This window comes from Lepidochelys olivacea (assembly GCF_965140295.1).
Source record: "Lepidochelys olivacea isolate rLepOli2 genome assembly, chromosome: 9".
NCBI classification, from domain to species: domain Eukaryota; kingdom Metazoa; phylum Chordata; order Testudines; family Cheloniidae; genus Lepidochelys; species Lepidochelys olivacea.
The window spans coordinates 19981946-20006783 of NC_140419.1; the positions used below are offsets into that span (position 1 = coordinate 19981946).

General features: G+C 40.0%; 1 long non-coding RNA gene across 2 annotated transcripts in view; it reads right to left on the bottom strand.

The window, feature by feature from the left end:
• Positions 1-24838, bottom strand: part of LOC311525751 — a 280572-nt gene that overhangs the window by 234262 nt on the left and 21472 nt on the right. The window contains exon 1 of one of the 2 annotated variants that reach the window (XR_014712858.1): positions 7428-7466. The exons of the other annotated variant lie outside the window; for it this stretch is intronic. This is a non-coding gene — a long non-coding RNA (uncharacterized lncRNA). Of the gene's footprint in view, positions 1-7427; positions 7467-24838 lie in introns of those variants that run through there. 2 annotated transcript variants of the gene reach the window in all.

Here is a 24838-nt window from a genome sequence, read left to right on the forward strand (position 1 = left end):
AGGGATTTCCCATGCCACTTTTTCTTTAATAAAATAAATTAAAGAACTTTCTCATGAATGGTGCAGAGAAAATGAACAGGAAAGTGTAATTTACCCCTTCACATAACCCAATGAAATGAATAGGCAGCAGGTTTAAAAAAAAACCGTAATAAAGTACTTTTTTGTTTTGAAGACACAATACACAGTCAACCTGTGGACCTCATTGCCAGGGGATGCTGTAAAGTCCAAAAGTATAACTGGGTTCCAAAAAGAATTAGATAAGTTCATGGACACTAGGTCTACCAATCTGGGTTTCCCTAAACCTCTGACCCCCAGAACCTGGGATTGGATGACAAGGAATGGATCACTTGATAATTGCCCTTTTCTATTCATTCCATCTGAAGCATCTAGCACTGGCCACTGTCAGAAGACAGGATACTGGTCTAGATGGACCATTGGTCTGATCTACTATGGCCATTCTTATGTTCTCATGTGTTAGATTTATCTCTCAGTACAGTGTTAGACTCAAGTCCAGCAAAGATTTAGACACACAATTTTATGGGCTGTGAATAATCTCATTGAAAGTCAGTGGAATAAAGCTAAAAGTGTGTAGATTTTTGTAGGATTATTGCCTTAAAATTAAGAGCACCTGAAATCCTTGCTCCAGTGTGGGGCTCAGATAGGCCATAACAGACACAAATCAGCCCTGCCTGGAGAGAAATATGGCCAGATGCCAAGGTTTTGTATTCATTCAGCAGAAAGCTTTTTCAGGTGGAATGCTTATGGATTTTCAGCCACAGTTTAAATATTTTCTTTTACTTGCAGGGGGAAGAGGGAAGCAAGGGGTTGGGGGTGCAAACAAGACATGTCCTTTCCCAGGAGCGAATCCCACTACTTAATTTACCCTTCTCCTCAACTGGAGAACCTGGAGGCAAAAGTCAATTGTGCAAGTTTCCCTCTGCTGTTTTGTCATGGTGGGATTCAATGGTCTCTCAAATGGCTTAACTGCAGCAGTTCATATCAAACTTAGTACTTTGCTGGAGCTTCTGCAGTACTTACACATAAAGTACACACTTCTGAAATCATACAGGCATTGAACTCTCTCTTTTTCTTAGCTATAAGAATATAGTGCAACCAGGTAGAAGTACAGTAGAACCTCAGAGTTACAAACACCAGAGTTATGAACTGACCAGCCAACCACACACCTCTCATTTGGAATGGGAAGCACGCAATCAGGCAGCAGCAGACACACACACACACACACAGAGCAAATAGTGTACAGTACTATGTTAAACGTAAACTACTAAAAACAAAGGGAATGTAGCATTTTTCTTCCGCATAATAAAGTTTACAAGCTGTATTAAGTCAATGTTCAATTGTAAACTTTTGAAAGAACAACTATAACATTTTGTTCAAAGTTATGAACATTTCAGAGTTATGAACAACATCCATTCATGAGGTGTTCATAACTATTCAGGTTCTACTGTACTGGGCAAGCTATGAGATACCAAAAAGTCTGAGAGAGCTTTCCTTGGAAAGCAATCAGGGGATAATTCTGATGAGTTGTAGGCGATTTACTCATAGCAGCAGCACTCTGTTCTTCAAAAGATATAATGAGAAGACATACATCTGTATCCAAATATCCTCAAGGTTTGGCATGTGTAATTGGTGCAGATGAATTTTTACTTCACTGTGATCACCATGAACATCAGTGTCATGGTTTTTGTGGCTTTTTTTAATGTTTTAAGGAATCTGTGGTTCTATTTCTTTATGACTATGTTATACTGAAACCCCCTGCTGGGACTGAAGGCAGCATTCAAAAGCCAGGCAGTTCAGTCAGGGACTGATCAGCCAAAGAAGAGGCTGTACCCTTGGAACTCCAGGGGACTACTGGACTACTTGTGCAGGTGGGCAGGAGAGACCCACTCTCCGGCAGTAGGAATGAGAGCTGGGATGAACAGATAGGAGAGACCTGGGCCTAACTACTGGTCCCTATGAAGTTTCATGGCAGGTACTGCAGCTGGCCAACCCTGTGAGGGACATCTCAGGTGGGAGAAGAACTTGGCCTGAGTTATGCTCTGATTCTACTGACTTGGGGTGCATGCAGAGGTCAAGGGTTACTGTGCACCCTGCCCTGAGGGTCAACTGTCAGAAGCCCAGAAACCCCCAAAGCCCTTTGTCAAGGTTCCTCCCCCACTCTGAACTCTAGGGTACAGATGTGGGGACCTGCATGAAAAACCTCCTAAGCTTATCTTTACCAGCTTAGGTCAAAACTTCCCCAAGGTACAAAACATTCCACCCGTTGTCCTTGGACTGGCCGCTACCACCACCAAACTAATACTGGTTACTGGGGAAGAGCTGTTTGGACGCGTCTTTCCCCCCAAAATACTTCCCAAAACCTTGCACCCCACTTCCTGGACAAGGTTTGGTAAAAAGCCTCACCAATTTGCCTAGGTGACTACAGACCCAGACCCTTGGATCTTAAGAACAATGAACAATCCTCCCAACACTTGCACCCCCCCTTTCCTGGGAAATGTTGGAATAAAAGCCTCACCAGTTTGCATAGGTGACCACAGACCCAAACCCTTGGATCTGAGAACAATGAAAAAGCATTCAGTTTTCTTACAAGAAGACTTTTAATAAAAAATAGAAGTAAATAGAAATAAAGAAATCCCCCCTGTAAAATCAGGATGGTAGATATCTTACAGGGTAATTAGATTCAAAAACATAGAGAACCCCTCTAGGCAAAACCTTAAGTTACAAAAAAGATACACAGACAGAAATAGTTATTCTATTCAGCACAATTCTTTTCTCAGCCATTTAAAGAAATCATAATCTAACACATACCTAGCTAGATTACTTACTAAAAGTTCTAAGACTCCATTCCTGGTCTATCCCCTGCAGAAACCAGCATACAGACCGACACACAGACAGACACACAGACCCTTTGTTTCTCTCCCTCCTCCCAGCTTTTGAAAGTATCTTGTCTCCTCATTGGTCATTTTGGTCAGGTGCCAGCGAGGTTACCTTTAGCTTCTTAACCCTTTACAGGTGAGAGGAGCTTTCCCCTGGCCAGGAGGGATTTCAAAGGGGTTTACCCTTCCCTTTATATTTATGACAGCCTTGCTGGTCCCTCTCCTGATAATCAGAACATCATTCAAAAGGATCAAGATGAACCTGGCAGGTCCACTAGAAAAGACAATGACCAGCTACCAATATATCTTGGTGATACTGGACTACACTAAACAGTACCTGAGGCCATATCCCTTCAGTCAGCCATTGCCTGGTGCATAGCACCTGAGTTGCTGAAGGTATTTGCTAGGTTCAGGGTGCCTAAAGAGATCCTGACAGATCAAGGGACTAATATGATATCCAAGCTGATGCAAGAGCTATGGGCCCTCTTGAAGATCAAATCACTAAAGGACATTGGTCTAGCACCCCCAAATAGATGGACTGATTGAACATTTTAAGAAGACCTTGAAAGGGATGCTGTGGAAATTCGTAGTCAGGGACCTGCGCCATTGGGACCAACTACTTCCCCCTCTTGTTTGCCATTCATAAAGTACCACAAACCTCAACAGGGTTCTCCCCATTCAAACTCTTGTATGGATGTCAGTCCCAAAGATACAGGCTTCCTCCATGAGACATAGGAGGAATAAGCAGCCCTGAAGCACAATGTGGTCCAGTACATGATCCGACTGCAGGAGGACTTGGAGAAGGTAGGAGTGTTCACCCAGGAGACCTTGAAGAAAGCCCAGCAGGAACAAGAATGGTCTCATAACAAAGGGGCCCAGACAAGGGAGTTTGCACCCAGGGACCGGGTTCTACTCCTCCTCCTCCCATTGGCAGTATCAAAACTGATGGTGAGTGGCAGGGCCCATTTGAAGTAGTGAGAAGGGTTGGGGTTCTCAATTATGTGATATTCCAGTTCAGAAGATGGAAGGAAACTCCGGTATATCACGTTAACCTGCTCAAAGACTGGGTGCAAAGAAGAAGGCCTTCTGACAATGCCAGATCCACCAGAACCAGAGTTGGGTCCGCAAGGAGTCTCCAACCACACCTACAGATCAGTGACAGTGGAGGAAGGACCCCTGCATGAGCAAGAACAACAGCTAAGACAACTGGCAGAAGCCTTCCAATCAGTGTTTTCTGGGCAGCTAGGTCATACCCACACGAAACAGCAACATATAGGCACAGAGCCAGAGAAGATGATCTGGGAGAACCTTCACTGGGAGAACTACCAATGAAGATGTGGGAAACAGTCTACCAGGAGCTGTAGGTGATGTTAGAAATAGGGGTTGTCGAAGAATCCAAGAGTGACTGGCATCATGTTAGTGCTGAAACTCTTGTCGACCCATTTTTGCATTGACTGAGTTAGGGTTAGGGTGTTCCAGTGCCTGATGGACCAGGTGATACATCCACATCGAGCATATGCTGTGAAATATATAGATGACATTGTCATGGATAGTCCAAGCTGGGAAGATCAGCAGAGATAAGTTTTGGCCATACTGCAGGCTCTTCAGAAGGTGGGGCTGATGGTGAATCCAACCAAATGTTGGCTGGCTGGGCGGGCGGGAGGTGAAATACCGAGTGGGAAGGGGAAGCCTGCGGCCACTCATGGACAAGGTACAGGCCCTGGCACAATGCACAATGACCAAATGACAGGTATGCTCTTCCTCAGACTTGCAGGATACTGACAACATTTCATCCTGGACTTTGTTACTATTGCAACCCCCCTGACAAATCTGGAAAAGAACAATAGCCCCCAAAAGATCCCATGGTCAGCAGCCTGCAAGAAAGCCTTCCATGAACTAAAAGAGCAGCTTAGTTGAGAGCCCATGCTCATCCACCCAGATTTTGCCAAGAAGTTCATGCTCCAGGCAGATGCCTCAGAGGTGGGTAGGAGCATGGTATTATCTCAAAACATCAACGGTGAGGTACACCTTGTAGGATACCTCCTACTCAGTCATTGAGAAGGAAGCTCTAGCTCTGAAATGGGCCATGGACATACTGAGATATTACCTGTGGGGCAACCCCTTCAAACTAGTGACCGATTGTGCCCTGCTACACTGGCTGAACACTCTGAAGGACACCAACCCTAGGATCACGAGAGGGTACCTTTCATTATAACCATATAATTTTGAAATCCTTCACTCGGTCGGGAAGGACAATAAGAACACAGGTTTCTTTTCAAGAGATGAGGAGGTGAAAGAATCACAGAATGGCACCCTGACTCCTCGCTGGTCAGGAAGGGGTTAAGGAACAGTTATGGGCTAAGGAGGCCCCACCTTTAGTGTTTACCAAGCATGCTCAGACTGAAGACAGGGTTCAAAAGCCAGCCAGCCAGTTCAGTCAGGGGCTGACCAGCTAAGCAGGAGGATGTACCTCCCAGGGATGACCAGAGCGGATCCCAATAGGGCCAGTGAGCAGAAGAGACCCAATACCCAGCAGCAGGAATGAGAGCTGGGAGCCCAAAGGCAATGTTTCCCAGAGTCAGGCAGTGGCCAGATCAAACCTGGACTGGAGTACTAAGTGACCCAGGGAAGCTGACGAGACACCCTATAGAGCAGGTGAACAGCCGAGTCAGCCTTCCAGAGCCCTGAGTTGGAACCCAGTGGAGTAGGGTGGGCCCAGGTTCCCCTACTCCTGCTCACCCATTGGGCAGGACTGCTGCTGCTGGGACTATGACTGCTAAGTAGGAATCCCTGCACCAACCTTGCCCCCTGATCACATATGCCATGCATGATTTTGTACTGTTTGTGTTGACCTTCAAGTTGAATGGATGTCAGTATTCCATTTTTCAAAACTATTTCCTTTTCTATGTAAACTATTCCAATCCCCTCCCAACCCAGCTCCCTTATTTATACACATTTTTAAGTCTTTTATTTTGACTGACGCTCCAACACAGTAAAACAAAACTATTATTTTTACAGTTAATGAAGACTAGACATTACTGATTAACAACAATTCTGATATACAGACTACATACACTAGTTCACTGAGCTTTTATTGTTTATTCAGTTAATCAAGTATTATGTTTTTATTCATACAAAGCTGATGCAGTGAATCTCTTAGAAAAACTTGGTAGAATTCAACTTGTACAAAATTCCCTTTCTACAGGATCGTTTGTAATACCTCACATAGATAACTACATGCATATTTAGTCAACTCTACCCAGTGATAAGTAATTTTAATGAAATACTTTTCTGATCTCTATTATGTAATCATATGGGGACCACAATTCTGGCATAATGGTAATGTTTCTAGGATTTCAAGAAAGATTTGGACTTTTAGCTTCTCTGGTCTAAATAGTGACTTGTTATCTTTGAAGGTGCAGCGAAAAAAGCAGCTTAAAATTTACACCCTAAGACTATCAGTGCAGAGTTGTAGTTCAATTTCCTAAAGGGTTTTTGGAATAAATAGCAGTCAGCAAGCCTCCCATAAGAAGGAAAGCTTCGGTACTCATGTGCTTGTTGGACAGTAAGTATTACCTAAAAAATTGAGGGCGTTCCTAAGGGTCATAGAGCACTCAGTTCCACAGAATATGCTACTTTCAGCACATAATTTCTAAAATGCTTTGGACAGTGGTAAAATAGTAAGAATTTTGTTGAGAGCTGCATATAATCAAGGACTATAATCCTTTTGAGGGACTCTTACCCTAAATCTACAAAGAGGAAAAGTGGTGGAATTCATTCATCTTTAGCAGAAGGGGAACATTTGCCTTTTCTCATTTTTGAGTAAACCTGGTCTATAAATTTCAAAACCCTTGTTGGAATATAAATAAATTAATAAAAAAGTTTGTGTGATCAATGTGAGATCTTGAATATGTTTTCTTTAAAAAAAAGAGATAATTGAGTCAGTTGAACCAGTTACATATGATTTTTCCAGCTCACCAAATGAGTGATCATAATGAGGAGTTAACTATAAAATCTAAATAAAATGCAGAACATTCATTACAACACTATTTCAAGGTTACGCATCAGTGACCATAAGGAGATCCTCTCTGAATCCTGTATGAGCCATTTTCATTGAATCTTGCAATACAAAATGGCATGAATGTTTATGTGAAATTACTGAGTTAGAAAAAAAGAAACTGGGAAAAAGAGACCTAGATTACTACTGTAGGATTAATGAATCCCAAATTATAATCCTAACAAATTAGAAATCTGAGAATTCCCCATCTAAATGCTTCTGTAGTTATCATGGATTGAGATTTCCTATTGACCTTGAATATAAAGGCTACTGAGGCTTTATGGTGAAATCCCAGAACATTTAAATCAATCGGAGCTTTACCCCTGATGTCAATGGGGCCAGGATTTGACCCTCTGTCTCAGTTCCCCATCTGTAAAATCAAGATTGCAATATTTTTTTCTCCTATCTTTGTCCATATTATCTATTTAGACCATAAGCTCTTTGGAGCATCTTCCAACATAGGTACACGAACCTACCTCAGTGGAACTGGAATCTCAGTTGGGAGTCACTTGGCAATACTGTAACATAAATAATCAGGAAGGGCAAGGTCAATTTTCTTAACTGAAACAGTTTTGAGGACAAAAGGCATAATATCCATTGAAACAAAAAGGAACTGTATGTGTATGGAAAAAACAATCAAACCCATGTACATTACAAAACAATACTGACAAATGAGAGAGTATTTGGGAATAATTTCTTGAACACAGTTGAATTTCCTCTTGTCTTTTATTGGCTTTCCCCAATTCTTTCTTTTCTTAATTTGTGCTTTTCTAACCATTAAATAGAACTGTTAATAGAGGAGAGCATGTAAAGCACATCTGAGTGTCTTTTACCCCATAACAAAGTTCTACATTGTCTATATAGGTCTGTTATCTTTGCCTCAGACTGTTTAGTCTGCATGTATTTGTACGACTGAAAAACCAATACAAGAAAGTACCATAGCAACAAATGAACTAAATGAGGCCAAGCATCTTAAATATATGTTTACCATAAAGTGAAAATCCATGCCTGAATTTCCTTCTTTCATATTTCAGATGAGTACTAAAACTACATGAATTTTCCACCAGAAATCACTAACTCACTCAGCATCCTATCATGACTTGTTTCTCTATATGCTAGATGTTTCACTAAACTGAGCTTCACTGTTTATTAAACTGAACTCAGTGAGAGCTGGAAGAGTGCTCAGCACCTCACACAAGTAGGTACCACTTTTGTGCAACATTTATGCTTTGACACTTGAATTTAAACCATTGCTTCCTCATAAGGGATTATTCCTGTTTGTCCGAAAAAGAAGGGATTAAAACTGAACAACCTTCATTGTCAAATTGGAATGGAACATTGCATTCTGCAGGGAGGTGAGAGAATGCACAGAGTTCATTAAATAATGTGAGTAGTAATGAGGGTTTACACAAATCAAACAGTGTTAGGTAATTGTAATGTTGCTTTGTGGTGAACCACCTGTCAGGAAGTACTTCCAGCCGAAGGCTCAATCTGCTACAATGCCTCCAGATGATTTCTAATTAGTGTAAACTTCATCTGTGGCATGTAACCGACCTATTAAAAAGGTTTCTGTGGTTTTTGCAATTTCTTATTCTCTTCTTTTACTAGCACTGTTTAAATGGCTGTTTCTGTCTGATTCTCTGAACGAGGCTCTTTGGCTGAAAGGAAGTACAAAGAGAATCATATCAAATACCTCTGAAAAAACTGAAACTGTCAAAAAAAGATTTTAAAAGAAAACACGCCCCCAAAATCTGTTTAGTGTTTGACCTTCAGAAAAAAAAAAGTCAATACTGTAGATCTTTGAACATTGCCAAAAAAAGATGTTAAACATTAAGATAGTAGTACAAAATATCATCTCGTAGTGACTACATATTTGATAATATATCGTTAAAATGGAAAGTAAAAAAAAAAATCTGTCTGCAGTAGAAGGGTTAAAAGCCTGATCGAAAGCACTTGGAGTCTTTCCATTGGCTTCAGTGAACTCTGGATCAATCAGACCCTAAATAAACTACATAGCTGTAATAGAGTAGAACCGATAGTATCTCCAGAATTGTAGCAGGTAGAAGCAGCTCAAAAAGAAGTTGAGTCTCTTTAGCTTAACAAAGAGAAGGTTAAGAGGTAACTTGAGCAGGCTCTAAACCTGCATAAGGAATGGAAATTTAATAGACAATTCTTTAACCTAGCAGGAAAAGGTATAACAAGATCCAAGGGCTGGAACTTGAAGCTAGACAATTTCAGACTAGAAATAGGGTGCAACTTTTTTTTAACAGTGAGGGTGATTACCCATGGATGACCGAGGGTGGTGGATGATCTCCATCTCTGGGATTTTTTAAATAAAGATTGGATTTTTATCCTAAAAGAAATGCTCCAGTTCAAACAGGAATTCACTCAGGAAAGTCCTATGGCCTGTGCAATACAAGAGTCAGACTAGAAGATCACAATGGCATCTTTTGGCCCCAAACAATGAATAAAATAGTGGGAGAGTTGTCCCAGGGCCACAAAACACAGGGAGGGGATCCATTTTCTTTCCAAATGGAAGGTGATTCACAAGAAAATCCACCCAATATCTCTGTGTGTATAAAACAGTTGTGACAGAACCGTGATATTATTCACAATGCCACATTGACTTTGGATGTATACATTATCTTCCCCAGTGATATGTTTTACATACATTGAAAATTATTCATTTATTATATTATAACAGTTGGGATGATTCCCTTATTTGGCAATTTTGCAGAATTTGTATCAGCACATATATGATTCTGCTGTTAGAACCTCAGCCCTGGTCCCAGACACACATCAACCCATACCCTCCTGCAGATCAGTTCTCTTTCTTCATTCTATCCCTGGCTGCAGAAACTCAGATATCCTCCAATTTTTGGCACCTTGCTGCCACATGCTTCCTGCCACATAGACCCTCTTCCACTGTCCTTCAGCCAAGTGGCTAACTGTGTCAAAGACTAATTTGTTTTCTAGCAGCCACTTATCACCATTCTCCATTGCCCAACAGTTTGAACTCTGGATTTATCAACTCTCCCTCCCCTGCATTTTTATTACTTTACTATTTTCTTAAAGCACATACAAGCATCTGGGACACAGTCAAATATTTAAGGAAGTAAAACAAAAACACACCCAGTGGACCTCCAATTATAAACACACTCTTAGAATGGTAGAAGAAGGGAGGAAGTAATGATCAGACAGACTGACCTAAGAGAAACACCTGGCATCCTGAATGCTGAAGAAAGCAACAGAGGGACTCTGGAAAACACACTCAAGGAGTGAGTTCCATAGACATTATCCCTGAACTAAACAGGCCCTGTCCTAGGCCTAATGAAATTAGAAATCTGTAAACAAAGCAAGAAGAATATCTAATCTCTCTTACCTTGCACCTCAGAATATAGATTCCAAACATTTTGAAAGATAATTAAATTACATTTTTGAGTAATGGAATCCACATCCCTTGCAGGGAAGGACAAAGCAACTTGGATCAACCTGAATACAAGCAAAACTGATTCTTCACCTATATTAGAATCTAATTAATCCTTTTTACAAGTTTGAAAGAGCTTAGCTAACCCTTTGCATGCCTGTGCACTCCTTATTTTGCAGGATCCAGAATTAGTAACTGGGAACTAAGAGAACAGCTGTTCTTATGGAACTTCAAGATGCATTGAAACTAGGAAACAGAAATCTCACAAGAAGCCTGATCTAGTGAAATTTCCAGATCAGAAAATGAATGGGATGTGTAGATAAGCATACATGTTTTGTATAGCTTGTCCAAAGAAGGCCTTCATACACCACATGTGCAGTCACATTGAACTCAAACACAGAATTTGCCTGAAAAATCTTGAATACTGATGATGATGATGATGTGTTAAGAGAAAAACAAAGTCTGAACTCCTCTCAGCACGTGTTTGTGCAGCTGACAATTAAAAAATATATATATCTTCTGACTCAAACTTACCAATTTGACCTGGAAATTGTTTGACTTAATAAATATGGAACCCCATAATGCTGTTTTTACTGAGTCATTTTCTAGAGCCTAACGGCACAATAAATATGAAAATCTAGATATTCTAATACCTGTGTAAGACTGAATACTGATAAGTGCTGAACATACAAATAGCTATGTACAGGCAACAGTAGAGGGAAAATAAGAGCCTTTCTTCATCTTTAGAAACAAAAATAAAAAAACTTTTAGGGTACTGAGTTTGCTTAGAATGATTGGTTATGGTCATTAACTCAAGCTGCATAGTCACTATCTTCTTTGATCAATTATTCTGCAACTGTGCAGATAGTATTCTACATCATCTTTCTATTGTTCATTGCTTGATGAGCTATAATTTTGTGCTCCAATACCATTCATTGTTCAGAGAAGTTAGAACAATGATGTATTGTAAAGTCTCTTTACAAGTCCTCTGGAATTCTTCTGCCAAGCTATAAAAGGATCTTTCTGGGATGGTGAAATTTCTTCTAACTCAATGGTCTGTGCTTGCAAATAATTAAATTTAGTCTACAAAATAGTTAAGTTTGAGCCTCCATTTCTTAGAAAATGGGTTAGCTGCTAAACGTTTTTCAAGGTGTAATCTAATGGGAGTCTTCACATCCCCCAAACTCCTGGCACTGAAGGAATTTTGAATCAGAGCTTTTGCACAGAAAATGAGCAGATAGTATAACGACCTCAGGATTCATTAAACAACAAGCCAGCGAATGAGAAAAGAATAAAACTTTAATATAACAAACTTGAAAGCTTTTGTAGTGAGCTGCTACACACAGCCATGTGGTGTTCCCAACCCCCGCATCCTGGGCACATCTTCAAATTCCTATGTTCATAATACTGTCCCTTATGAGGGAGCGTCTCTAAATTATAATCTTCTACAAACATATCTCTACAGATAGTGCCAATGCTGTACATACTAAGTGATGTATCTTTAAGTAAAGGCAGTAGCAGTAACGGAAATTGGTTCTCTGGCTCTTTACAAATGAGTGCTGTTATCGTGAGCCAAAGAACAAAGAGAATTTTACAGCCTCTAATTATTTTACAAGGAGGAAAGGCCATTACATAGATCCCTTTAAACAGTCTTAGAACAGGTATTTGGTTTTCAATCATTTCAGTATATTCTCTATTTTTTTTTATTTTGAGAACTTAATACACAGTAACTATTGACATGAAAACGTGAAAGAGGAAGCTACCATAGAATGACCTCTAAAGTCAATGAGCCCATATATAGAAGACATCCATTAGATTGGAAATTCTGAAAGTTCAAGAAATGTAAATGAAAACAGAAATTTCTTTTTTGAAAAACCTGTCCATTTCCAGACCCCTTGGGTGATTTCAAAATAGGCAAATATTAAAAAGAAAGTAGCAACAGTTATTTTTGCAAGTCAGGTACTGATCTCCCTGAAATTGATATTATTAATTGGGTTAGCAGGAAGAGGAGTGTTTCATTCTTGCTTTGTCAAAAGTCAGAAGTAAATTATTAATGAAAAGATTGTTACACTAAATTGCAAGCTCCCTGGGGCAGGGACAGTCTTTGTTTTGTGTTTATATGCTGCTTAGTACAATGGGGTCCTGGGCCATGACTGGGAGTATGTCTAAACTGCAGTCCCTGGGTATGATGGCTGTTTGAACCGACACACCTGAGCTAGCTTTAATCTTGCTTGCTTGGGTCCTGGAGCAGTGAAGCTGCAACAGAGTGCGCTTCAGTGAGGATTGTATAAACCTGCCTAGCACCCCAGGTAATTATTCATGAGGCTACCCTGCACTGAAGTCCCGCAGACAGAGATTCGCTCTTCTGGCACTAAAGCTAGCTAGATTAAATCTAGCTTGGGTATGGCTACTCTGGCTACAAATCACACCATGTGATTGCAGTGTAGACAAACACTGGGTGTTCTAAGCACTAACACAAAATAATAAAGATAGCATCAGTTACTCTCCTCATAAAAGTTCATAGCATTCAACTTTTTAAAATAAATAATCTTTCCTGTTATTTGGAGCCTCAAATCTCTTATGTTCCTACCTAATATTCAAACAAAGGCTTTAGGGAGCACTGAGAGGTCACAAAGTGGCTTTTGGCACTTTCCAAGAGGACTACCCAGTTATTTTTTTTTCTGGCACCTTCTTCACTTTAGATATATTCAAAGAGAGACTAGAATGATATTTATTGCCAAAACTCATCTTGCTCATAATATTAGTTTGTTCCTTGAGAGACCAGGAGGGTAAGGTAATATCTTTTATTGGACCAATTTCTAAATATTACCTCACCCACCTTCTCTCTCTCTCCGGAAACAACATGGCTACCACCATGTTTTGCATGTTCATGGTTGATAACCAAGAAATTACTATAATTGTTTGTTTAAATACCTGGATCCACTTGAAATCAGTGTAGAAAGAGGTCATAATACAATCAGCCCAGATGCATGAAATCTGATAGAGCTGGCAAATGCCACCTGCCATAGATACTTTTAACTTCTGTCTTCTCATAAAATACCCACTGCAATTAGTCTCCCTGACAACCCCATACTTTCCTAATCTGATCCTTCATGTGGGTTGAAGGCTGGTGATCGGATGTCTGCCTTACCAACTGTGGAACACCACTTAATCTTTTGAGGTGTCCAAATGACTGTCTAAACCATCAGGATCTGCAGAGGGGAATCATTGAAGGGTCATGTCTCTCCTCAATCCATTCGCAACTGGGCTGAGCAGAAATTTCTTGCCCCTGCTTCCCCCACTCAGTAGATTAGCGGGGTGGGGGGGAGGAGAACATGCCATGTCTTACTGCAGCTTTATTAAACCAGCTGCAGATAGCTAGGAAAGCCCAGCATTAAATTCAATTAAGCTTGTTAAATGTCAACCAAAGGGGCCTCTCATCATTACTAGCTGGGTGAGAAAAATATCAATGTGGGTTGTTTTTCTCAGGAGGAAAGGGGTTTTCTTCCTCTTATGTGATCAGTGATAATGAGCCCTTAATCATTTTAATATATATTTTAATTGTTTTAAATATAATCAGACTTCAAAGCCCTCCATGGGTCAGCATCAGGCCTGTTGCCAGCCCTTCCTGTCCTGGGACACACAGTGACTCTCGGCGCTCACACAGTAGAATTCCCTGAAATCACATGTAATAGGAACTTACATACCCGAGCTAGGAAACAGGAACCTACCTGCAAGAAACAGGAACTAGAAGAATGGGTGAACTCACATTTGCCAATTTCAAACCTACTCAAACATCATGGGTAAAATACTGGACTCACAGAAGACAGTGGGCATTTTACCATTGACGTCAATGGGATCAGGATTCCACTGCATGGATTCAAATGCTGGACTCAGAATTAAGTATTATTGAGTTCCTGTTTGGCTTATGCGAGACTGAAAATTTGAGGGGGGGTGGGAAGAGTGTGTATATGTCTAGTTAAATTTAGATACAGCATGTATACACTGTCCAGAACTCACCTGCTTATGGCAGCATAGTATTTGGGAAACATTCATTTATACATGATGACACATAGCACAGACTTCCCTGAAGGTAGCCTTAAAACAAAAGAATAATTCTTGAAAAGAAATATGGGTTTAGACGACTGGGAAAAAAGACAAACTCAAACTAGTTTTGCTAACACAAATAAATGCTCATGAGGTTTGTCTAACACTAGTAGATAGGTGGTGATTGTCCTACGGCAACTCGGCTATAAAGAGTGATAAGGGAAGATTCTGTAAGGCTTGTGAGCTGGCGCCACATAACGTACATCAATCATTTCACACAGTGGACTTGAATCATCTTGATTCATATTCAGTCACTTCACTGTGGGGATCGACCCCTTTACTCATACAAGGGGGGACTCAGCTAGTTCTGTGGTATCATCCTCCCTGCCAGCCTTGTGCAGGGTGCTCAGTGCAGGCCAGAGGAACAGGGTGGAGACTTGGTTGGCCAGAGCAAATACATATTCTCTCTCCTGTCAGTCCCATGGAATGTATCCACACACACAAAAACAGCAACAACACAGCCCCTGAAAGATAATGGTGTTGCCCAGCCAGGGTAGTGGTGGGAGTGTCATGGGAGACAGAGCTGATGTAGAGGCACAAGGCCTAGTCACGGATGTCTGTAGGCTCTTGTGCATCTGTAGTAATTAGTGGTATTTGTAGGTGGGCCCAGTCTCCTCTTCCATGAGGAGAGCAACCCTGTCCCTCAGTAAGACAATCGTAGGAATCTCCAAGAGCCTCATGGAGATTTCCTCCCACACCTTTAAACAGGAGAAGGAATGGCCTGGACTAATATTTGATGATTAAATCTGCAACATGTAAGTATTTCTCTGCACTTATGTACTGGGGTCCTTTTCAAAGAATGGTCCAGATCCTCTGCTAATGTTAACAGGCATAGCTCCATTCAATAAATGATTTATACCATTTGAGGATCTGACCCTCTATGCTGACCTACTTTATTTTAGGGGCTTCTAGGACTTGAAATACAATTTTGCTTGCAGTATCAGTCCAAGGGAAGAGGAAGCAATTGTTTTCATTGATAACCAGAAGTGACAGTTTTCATTTACCACCGTACCCCGTCTGCCACAGTTATGTGGGAAAATACTATTGCGATATTGCCTCTGATTCAACTAAGTTTATGAGAAAACTATGTTTGAGGTTAGGCAACAGGTTATATGTCTGAAATCCGTAGTTTGAAGAGATGGTAACATTCTATAGTTTAGATTAAAATTTGTTTTAATTAGAAGGGTGACTTTGCCTTACCCCGCCTCAAACTTCCCAGAAAAGGTAATTTCCCCTTGATATTTTCATGCAGCATTTATAGATATATTTTCGGCCCAAATTTGAGGTGATTCCGACAAGACAGTTTTAAGCTATAGGACTTCAAACAAAACTAAATGATAGTCATATTATGAAAATCTATTTAATACTTCTCTGCCACACATGGCTTGCCTGAGAAGCTACAATTGCAGTTCATTTTAAAGATCTTTGTAAGACGTAACACACAAGGTCAATTATGAGACAGGGAAAGGAATTATTTGGAAGTTATTCATGGCTGAGTTAGTCAGAATGGCCAAATCTCTGCCAAATCCACAGAAGGCAAATCTGAAACTGAGAGCAGGAGTCTAGGGTACGAAACCTGTAGGAGCAGACAGGCTGGGGAATAAAGAGCAAAGAAACACAGAGTTTCTATATTACTGAAGTTCTAAAGCTCCCCACTCCCTTGCATTCTTCCATCCACATGCCCTGCAGAGCTTAGGGTCTCTTCAGGGTATCTTACTTCCAAGTGCCTGTTCTTAATACAGAAGACCTTTTAAAAAACAAACTCCATCCCCCAGCATTACCCAGAAGACTAGGTTCAGAATACACATCAGTAACTCGAGGATAAAGAAACAACAACAAAAACTCAAAAGTGTTGAAGTCATGAAGAATCAACCATTTGAAAAATCAAGGAATTCAGAGCTCAAGGTAAACCACAATAAAAGAAAAATGAAACATTTGAAAGCATGGAAAACAATAAAGCAAAATGACAAGGCCAAGTAGAGTATTTTTAAATCATAAAATATTTGTCATAGTTGTTTTGTGTAAAGAGGCTATCCTAAAGGTAATCCACATAACAGAGCAGAGGTATTAAATAACGTGCCCTACTCCTTATCCAACATTTTAAAGAACTCCACAAATAGTATCACAATAAGACACCAAAATACTATATACATAAGAAATGTATCTTGGCACGCTTTGAGATCTAGATGGCATAACAATGGGACACTTCAGACTATTCTTTAGAAGATATAATAAAACAATCGAATGTGAATGAATAGAGTATCCATGACTCCTTTTACCGTATGTAAAGTTGACAGCTTGAATAAAAGACAGACCTGCACAATACCTTCTATTTAAGGGGAGATATCAAGTGTGGAGAAACCAAGGTCAAGTTTAAGACATAATATTTAATAGTAGACAAAGACTTCTGCTGAATACTTCTATAACAAGAAGTTAGAGGAAAAGCATTGTCAATAGAGTTTAAAAACATTTAGCTTGACCAATAAGAAAAAAACCCTTTACACAATGGGATGCAGCCTGGTAACCCTACAAAAACAAGCCTACATTTAATTCAGTGAGAAGTCTGCTTGAGTAAAGAGTGCAGCATCACAACCAGCATATTATGAGTGTGCTCAATAAACATGTAAAAGGTACATTTTAAGCTGGCACAGCATCCAAAATGAAGATATATTTTGTCACTAAAAACTATTTTAATAAAAACTTATTTTTATTGCACATAGTAGCAGAACATGAAGAATTTAATTGGTTTCATTGCAGCTAATTATTGTTGTTATAATTGTGTCTTTGGGCCCAACCAAGGTTGGGGGTCATTGTGTTAGACACTGTACAAACACATTGTTACAGACATTCCTTGTGCCAGAGACCATATAATCTAAATGGACAATGCTGACATACACTGGGAGAAAGGAAATACCTTAATAACCTAATTAGGCTTGTTTAGCCTAACCAAAAGAAGGTTGAGAGGAGATAGGCTTGCTCTCTATAAATATGTCAGAGGGATAAATACCAGAGAGGGAGAGGAATTATTTAATCTCAGTACCAATGTGGACACAAGAACAAATGGATATAAACTGGCCACAAGGAAGTTTAGACTTGAAATTAGACGAAGGTTTCTAACGATCAGAGGAGTGAAGTTCTGGAATAGCCTTCCAGGGGAAGCAATGGGGCAAAAGACCTATCTGGCTTCAAGATTAAACTCGATAAGTTTATGGAGGAGATGGTATGATAGGATAACATGATTTTGGCAATTAATTGATCTTTAAATATTCATGGTAAATAGGCCCAATAGCCTGTGATGGGATGTTAGATGGGGTGGGATCTGAGTTACTACAGAGAATTCTTTCCTGAGTATCTGGCTGATGAGTCTTGCCCACATGCTCAGGGTTCAGCTGATCACCATATTTGGGGTCGGGAAGGAATTTTGCTCCAGGGCAGACTGGAAGAGGCCCTGGGGATTTTTCACCTTCCTCTGTAGCATAGAGCATGGGTCACTTCCTGGAGGATTCTCTGCTCCTTGAAGTCTTTAAACCATGATTTGAGGACTTCAATAGCTCAGACATAGGTGAGAGGTTTATCGCAGGAGTCTGTGGCCTGCGTTGTGCAGGAAGTCGGACTAGATGATCATGATGGTTTCTTCTGACCTTAATATCTATGAATCTATAATTTATTGATGGGAAATGGACAAGCTAATAAAGTGACTTTCCAAGATCACACAGTAGCAGAGCCATAACCCCAAATTTCCTGAGTCCTAGTGCAGAGCCTTAATCAGAAAACCTTGGAGCTTTCTTGCTCTGATGGTTTCTAATGTGACAACAGTGTAAACAATATTTGAATCTGGACCAAAAATTGGATACAATATCATATTAAAAACTGACAGTTTTGTGAAAGGATCATGTGTTACACTAAACAGATGTCATGTATTTGAACAAATTCAGCAGCCTTTTACTGAGATGGTATATTAGAGACCAGTGTATAAAAGGGATTTGGCTCCTACAGTCTTGTAGAATCTAAGTCAATGATTACATTTTTGTTGTCCTCTGACTAGTGGATTGGCATCTTTTCCAAGTGAAGACTGTCAATGTTTTTGAATTATATTACCAATGCAGTGTAGATGTAAAAATACAGCTGAACTAATCTGTGGTCACTATCTTGCAGTAGCTTAAGAGATATCTATTGACAAGCAAAATGATTTTCTGTCAGTGGTCACATTTCATCTGAACCTGCTGATAATAACCAGAAGGAGAAATAAGCAAGTTACAGGCCTATTCTGACCTGTGTAAATCTGAATCAACAAAAGGCCAATGCAGATGTACTGTTTGTTAACGTTCACTATGCTAGAATTTCTAAGATTATTGGTATATAAATGTACCAAGACATCACTGCTTGCTAAACATATGCACAAATATGTAGCTGAATATCTCTAAGTACGGAATATGGCTATTACTCACACAAAAGTAATGTTTACTTTTTAAATAAGACTCTAATACAGAGAATCGCCAGCCTATATCACTTCAAGTCATTTTGGTAACACACTATGATGCCGCTTCATTCTGTCACAATTTCTGCTGTGTGAACATATTTATTCTAGCTTCAGATGCGTAAAACACACTTCACTTACATAAAAGGACTTAATCCAACACCGATTTAAGTCAACAGTGAGTGCTGGATCAGACCTGAAAGAAGTAATCCAAACTGCCGGGTAGAACAAAAATGTTGGTACAGTATTTTACGAAATAATTACAATGACCAACTCCCATTAAAAATGTGATAATTTTTATTTTGATCTTTCATTTAACTAGATCAAAACTGCAGGCAACAAACAATTAGCTAGAAATAACTCTTGCTCTTGATTTTGATCACATTAGATACGTAAGAGAGAAGTGACAATACAATCATTTCCTACATCACAATATACAATTTCAGGAAGGAGAGTTTTTTGGTTTTCTTTTCTTTTTTTTTTTTTTTTTTTTTTTTTAAAGGAATACACCAAACTCTGATCATTTATTTAAAAATATTTCCAATGTTTTGGTTGTAAAGGCAGGTTGTTTTTAGTGGAAGTCTCTCAAGTCTGGAAATCATACTCCCACTTTAACAGAATCATCTTTAGAGTACTATACAATGCATATCTATTTACACAGGGCTCTATGGGGCCATTTAGTCTCATAGCTGAAAATATTAATTGATGCAAAACTCGGTGAGTACTAATTCAATGAGTACTTTTGAGGATTCCCCTCTTTCCCCCCCACCGCCACACTCTCTCTTTCTCTCTTAATTACCTGGATCTGTTCCCCATGTCTCAGCTCTTGTAGTATTGTCTAGTGGACCCAGCTGAGAACTTCCTCACCCTGATATGTGCCAGGAAAAGGGGAAATTGTTATAGCTGCTTCAGCAGCTCATCTCCTTGAGTTCTCAGGTCCCATATGCAGTGCTGGTCTCCAGGCAGCCCCAATGGCCATTCTACACTTCTGGCTTCCCTCCTTCATTCAAGCTGGACTCTAGCTCAGTTTCCCAGCCCCTTACTCATGGCTACATGGAACAATGCAGAGTGTAGTCTAATTAATTCCCCTTTTGGGGGAAAACTGTAGAATAAGAGGCAACTGCAGACAGGGTACAGAAGGACAGGGAGAAAGAAAACAAATAGTAGGTGTCTGTCTACAGCAAAGTGGTGAATTCTGTGGTATGCTGGAAAAATACTAAATTCAGTGGCTATGGAATTGCAGTCTGTAGGGCCACAACTGAGAGAAATGGGGCAGTTCACACCTCAGAGCTATGGTTTCATGGACACTATAGATTCAGCAAGACAATCTTACATCAGTTTACACTTTATTCATGTTTTTGAACTTTCCATCACTACCATTAAGCCTATGAACATAAATGTTTAAAGGAAAGCTGAGATTTGGGATTCACAATTCTGCAGCAATGGGCAAATTCCACAATAGATTTGATGGCTGTGAAAGTGGACACTACACAAGGGCCCAGTACATATGCTTGATAAAAGACATTGCCTATCTAATTCAACTATAGACCTGTTCTTGCTTCCATTGAAGCTTCAAATATTTGTGTTCCTGCATGTATTATCCTGGAGGGTGAGTAGGATGCCCAAAGCATGGCCCTTCGGAACAATGAGCTCCATCGAACCTGATTTCGGAGAGGATGAAAATGTGTGAATAGTGATGCTGATGAAGAATATATATTTTAACAGGAACACATTTCATATGTTGGTGCCCTGAATTAAAGAAATCAGCACTGATTTTTTTTTATTGCACAATTCAAAATGTTGAGAAATATGGGTATGTCAAGTGAAGTTGTGGAATTGTGGGTTGGGCTTGAGTAGAATTGTGCCACTGCCTCTACCCCTACTCCTTCCTCTCCATTCTCCATGAAAATGTATGTGACATCATAGAACATGTAGATATCATTACATATTTATTTCATTATCTACAAAATTTTACTAACAATTATAAGATGTGGGGAATGACAGGCTATTATGATCTGCACCACTTCCGTTAGAAATGTTATTGTTTTCCTGACTTTCATGACGATGTGATTTATATGGGATATTTATTCTTATCTGTGGAGAATACTTCAAAAATCATACAGCTTTCCTAGCCTACTTTATCTTTATTCTGCCAGGGGAAGGTCATCTCATTCATTTACATCAAAGAAACCAAAGTCAAAGGTGGAAAAACACATACACAACACACAAGCACAATTTTAAATAATTCGGACAGCTAAAACTCTGTTTTTGTTCTAGTTTTTATTTTTACTGTCTTTAGGGAATATTCTGAATTATGCACATAAGAACAACAAAGGACATGAATTTAATTCTTTATTAGCAACCTAGTCAATATACCTTGAAATAAAGGGACATTAAAATATTACTAGTAGTATCATGGCAAAGAAGCAAAAAGATGGATTTTTAAAAGAAGAATTTTGGCTGAACATCAGGAAAAAAATAAATTCCAAAACAGAGGGGTTTTGGTTTTTAAAAATTTTTTGGAACAGTCTCTCAAGGCAAATCATAGATGCCAAATCATGTTAGACATTTAAAATTAGACTACCCAGACCTTAACACATGGGAAAATATAATATGGTACATTCTCAATGTGTGGTGTGTACACAATATGGGCTGTGAGCGGGTGGCTGCTGAGTCACATACAACCAGTCAAGGGAAAACACCCATCAAAAAAAAAAAAACACAAAGCAAAACAATGTGGGTCTTCCATTGACTTCAACAGGCATCAAACCAAGTACATATACAGTAAAGTTTTACAGGAGCTAGGACTCAACAAGAATGAGCCAGAGAGAGAGAGGCTATTTCTATCAGCCTGTTAGTGTGACCTCAATTGAATGCAAATTTTGACAGAGAAAGTATTTAAGGACATATAGATAAACAATGATTGGGATAAAATACAATATGGTTTCATTAAAGATCATGAGATACATACCTATCTTTCTTTGAGAAGATGACCAATTTTCTAGAGGACAGAAATGCAGTAGATCTAATCTACCTGTGATACAATTCCAAATGGGAAATTATCGGTTAAATTGGAGAAGCTGGAGATTAATAGGAGAATCAAAAGATAGGTAAGGAACTGGTTAAAGGGGAATCTACATGAAAATTCATCTTTCATGAAGTCTACCAGGCTAGAGGGAGGTTACCAGTAGAGTAAGAGTAGAGTAGGTTACCAGTAGAGGGATCAGTCTTTGGACCAATCTATTTTACATTTTTATTAATAACCTTGGCACAAAAAGTGGGAGTGTGCAAATAAAATGTGCAGATGACACAATATTGGGAGGGACTGTCAGTATGGAGAAGGACTGGAATATCATACAGGAAGATTTGGATGACCTTAAAAACAGGAGTAATAGAAATGGGATAAAATTTAATAGTGCAAAAGGCAAAAAGTCACCCACTTAAGGGCTAACAGTTGCTGCTATAAACTGGGGACTTCTCGGGATTTATTTGCACTTGAAATGCTGCAGCTGCTCTACTTAGCATTTCAATCATAGAATCATAGAATATCAGGGTTGGAAGAGACCCCAGAAGGTCATCTAGTCCAACCCCCTGCTCGAAGCAGGACCAATTCCCAGTTAAATCATCCCAGCCAGGGCTTTGTCAAGCCTGACCTTAAAAACCTCTAAGGAAGGAGATTCTACCACCTCCCTAGGTAACGCATTCCAGTGTTTCACCACCCTCTTAGTGAAAAAGTTTTTCCTAATATCCAATCTAAACCTCCCCCACTGCAACTTGAGACCATTACTCCTCGTTCTGTCATCTGCTACCATTGAGAACAGTCTAGAGCCATCCTCTTTGGAACCCCCTTTCAGGTAGTTGAAAGCAGCTATCAAATCCCCCCTCATTCTTCTCTTCTGCAGGCTAAACAATCCCAGCTCCCTCAGCCTCTCCTCATAACTCATGTGTTCCAGTCCCCTAATCATTTTTGTTGCCCTTCGCTGGACTCTCTCCAATTTATCCACATCCTTCTTGAAGTGTGGGGCCTAAAACTGGACACAGTACTCCAGATGAGGCCTCACCAATGTCGAATAGAGGGGAACGATCACGTCCCTGGATCTGCTCGCTATGCCCCTACTTATACATCCCAAAATGCCATTGGCCTTCTTGGCAACAAGAAGACAGTACATATGCTGATCGGAGGGGTTGTCCCATCAGCATAGGTAATCCACCTCCCTGAGAGGTGGTAGCGAGGTCAACAGAAGAATTCTTCTATCAATTTAGCACTGTTTGCAAGGAGATTTAGGTCAGTTTAACTAGTTTGCTCAGGAAGGTAGATTTTTCACAACCCTGAGCAATGTAGCTGGCTCAATCTAACTTTTTAGTGTAGACCAGCCCTTAGTTGGAAGCAATAGAAGAAAAAAAAAACTTGTGTGCATTGGTAAATCAAAGGATGACTATGAGATGCCAATGTGATGTGACCCATGAAAAAGGCTAATGAAATCCTAGGATATATCAAGGGAGGTACTTGCAGTACAGATAACACTTATTACCATTATATAAGGCACTGGTGAGACCTCATATGCAATTCTGGTCTCCCTTATTTAAGAAAGATGAATTAAATTGGATCAGGTACAGAGAAGGGCTACTGCAATGATCAGAGGAATAGAGAACCTACCTTATGGAGTTTGGCTTGTTTAGCCTTACACAACAAAGGCCGAGGGGAGATAGGATTGCTTTCTATAAATATATCAGAGGGATAAAAATCAGAGAGGGAGAGGGGTTAAGGCCAATGTTGGCACAAGAACAAATGGATATAAACTAGTCATCAGTAAGTTTAGGCTTAAAATTAGATAAAGGTTTCTAACCATCACAGGAATAAAGTTCTGGAACAGCTTTCCAAGGGGAGTAGTAGGGGAAAATAAACTTGTTTCAAGACTGAGCTTGATAAGCTTATGGAGGGGATGGTATGAGGAGGATCCTACAATGGCATATGGCCCATTTGCAACTGCCATTTGCAAATATTTCCAATGGCCAGAGATGGGGGCTCTGAATTACTACAGAGAATTCCTTCACAGGTGTCTGGCTGGTTGGTCACCCCTACATGCTCAGGGTCTAATTGATTGTCATATCTGGGGTTGAGAAAGAATATTCCTCCAGATCAGATAGGCAGAGAGTTTTCACCTTCTTCTGCAGCATGGGGCCTGGGTAATTTGTTTGTTTGAATGAGAGTAAATGGCAGATTCTCTATAACTTGAGCCTTTAAATCAAGATTTGAGGACTTCAGTAACTCAGCCAGAGGTTATGAGCCTATTAGAGGAGCGAGTGAGGTTCTATCACCCCCAGTAGACTCACTCTGTACCCAATATTCCCTGTTCAACACCCAGAACAGTTTCCTGCCATAAGCACAACTCAACAATCCATTCTGGCTGCACTATGACTTGTGCATTGAAAATGTAAAATGAGATAAAATAGTCAAGAACTTCTAGGCCACCTTTGTGGTTTACTTGATCCTACACCAAAGACATGATGCTGAATGGGCATTTTCACATTTGACATAGCAGCAACTGATATCCCAAACCCAGCTTAAATCTTGGTGTAGTGCTGCTGACCTTTTTCCACAGCCCAGGAAGGATTACACATCATCATCAGATCTCTTCCACGCCTTTCACTCAGGCCATGGATTGTTAATTGAAACAGAACCACACAAAACAGACCTATTCCACTAATCCACACAGGCTGCAAGGGACCAAAGGCCTTTTTCTCTTCTCTAGGACCAGTCACAGGATCAAAAAGTTCCCCTCCAAGTAAGATTTCTCAACCCTTTATAGGGATCACATGACACTTTCCCAGCTGGGCCTGATCATTGAACTAGGCTGTGGCCTCAGGACACCTGG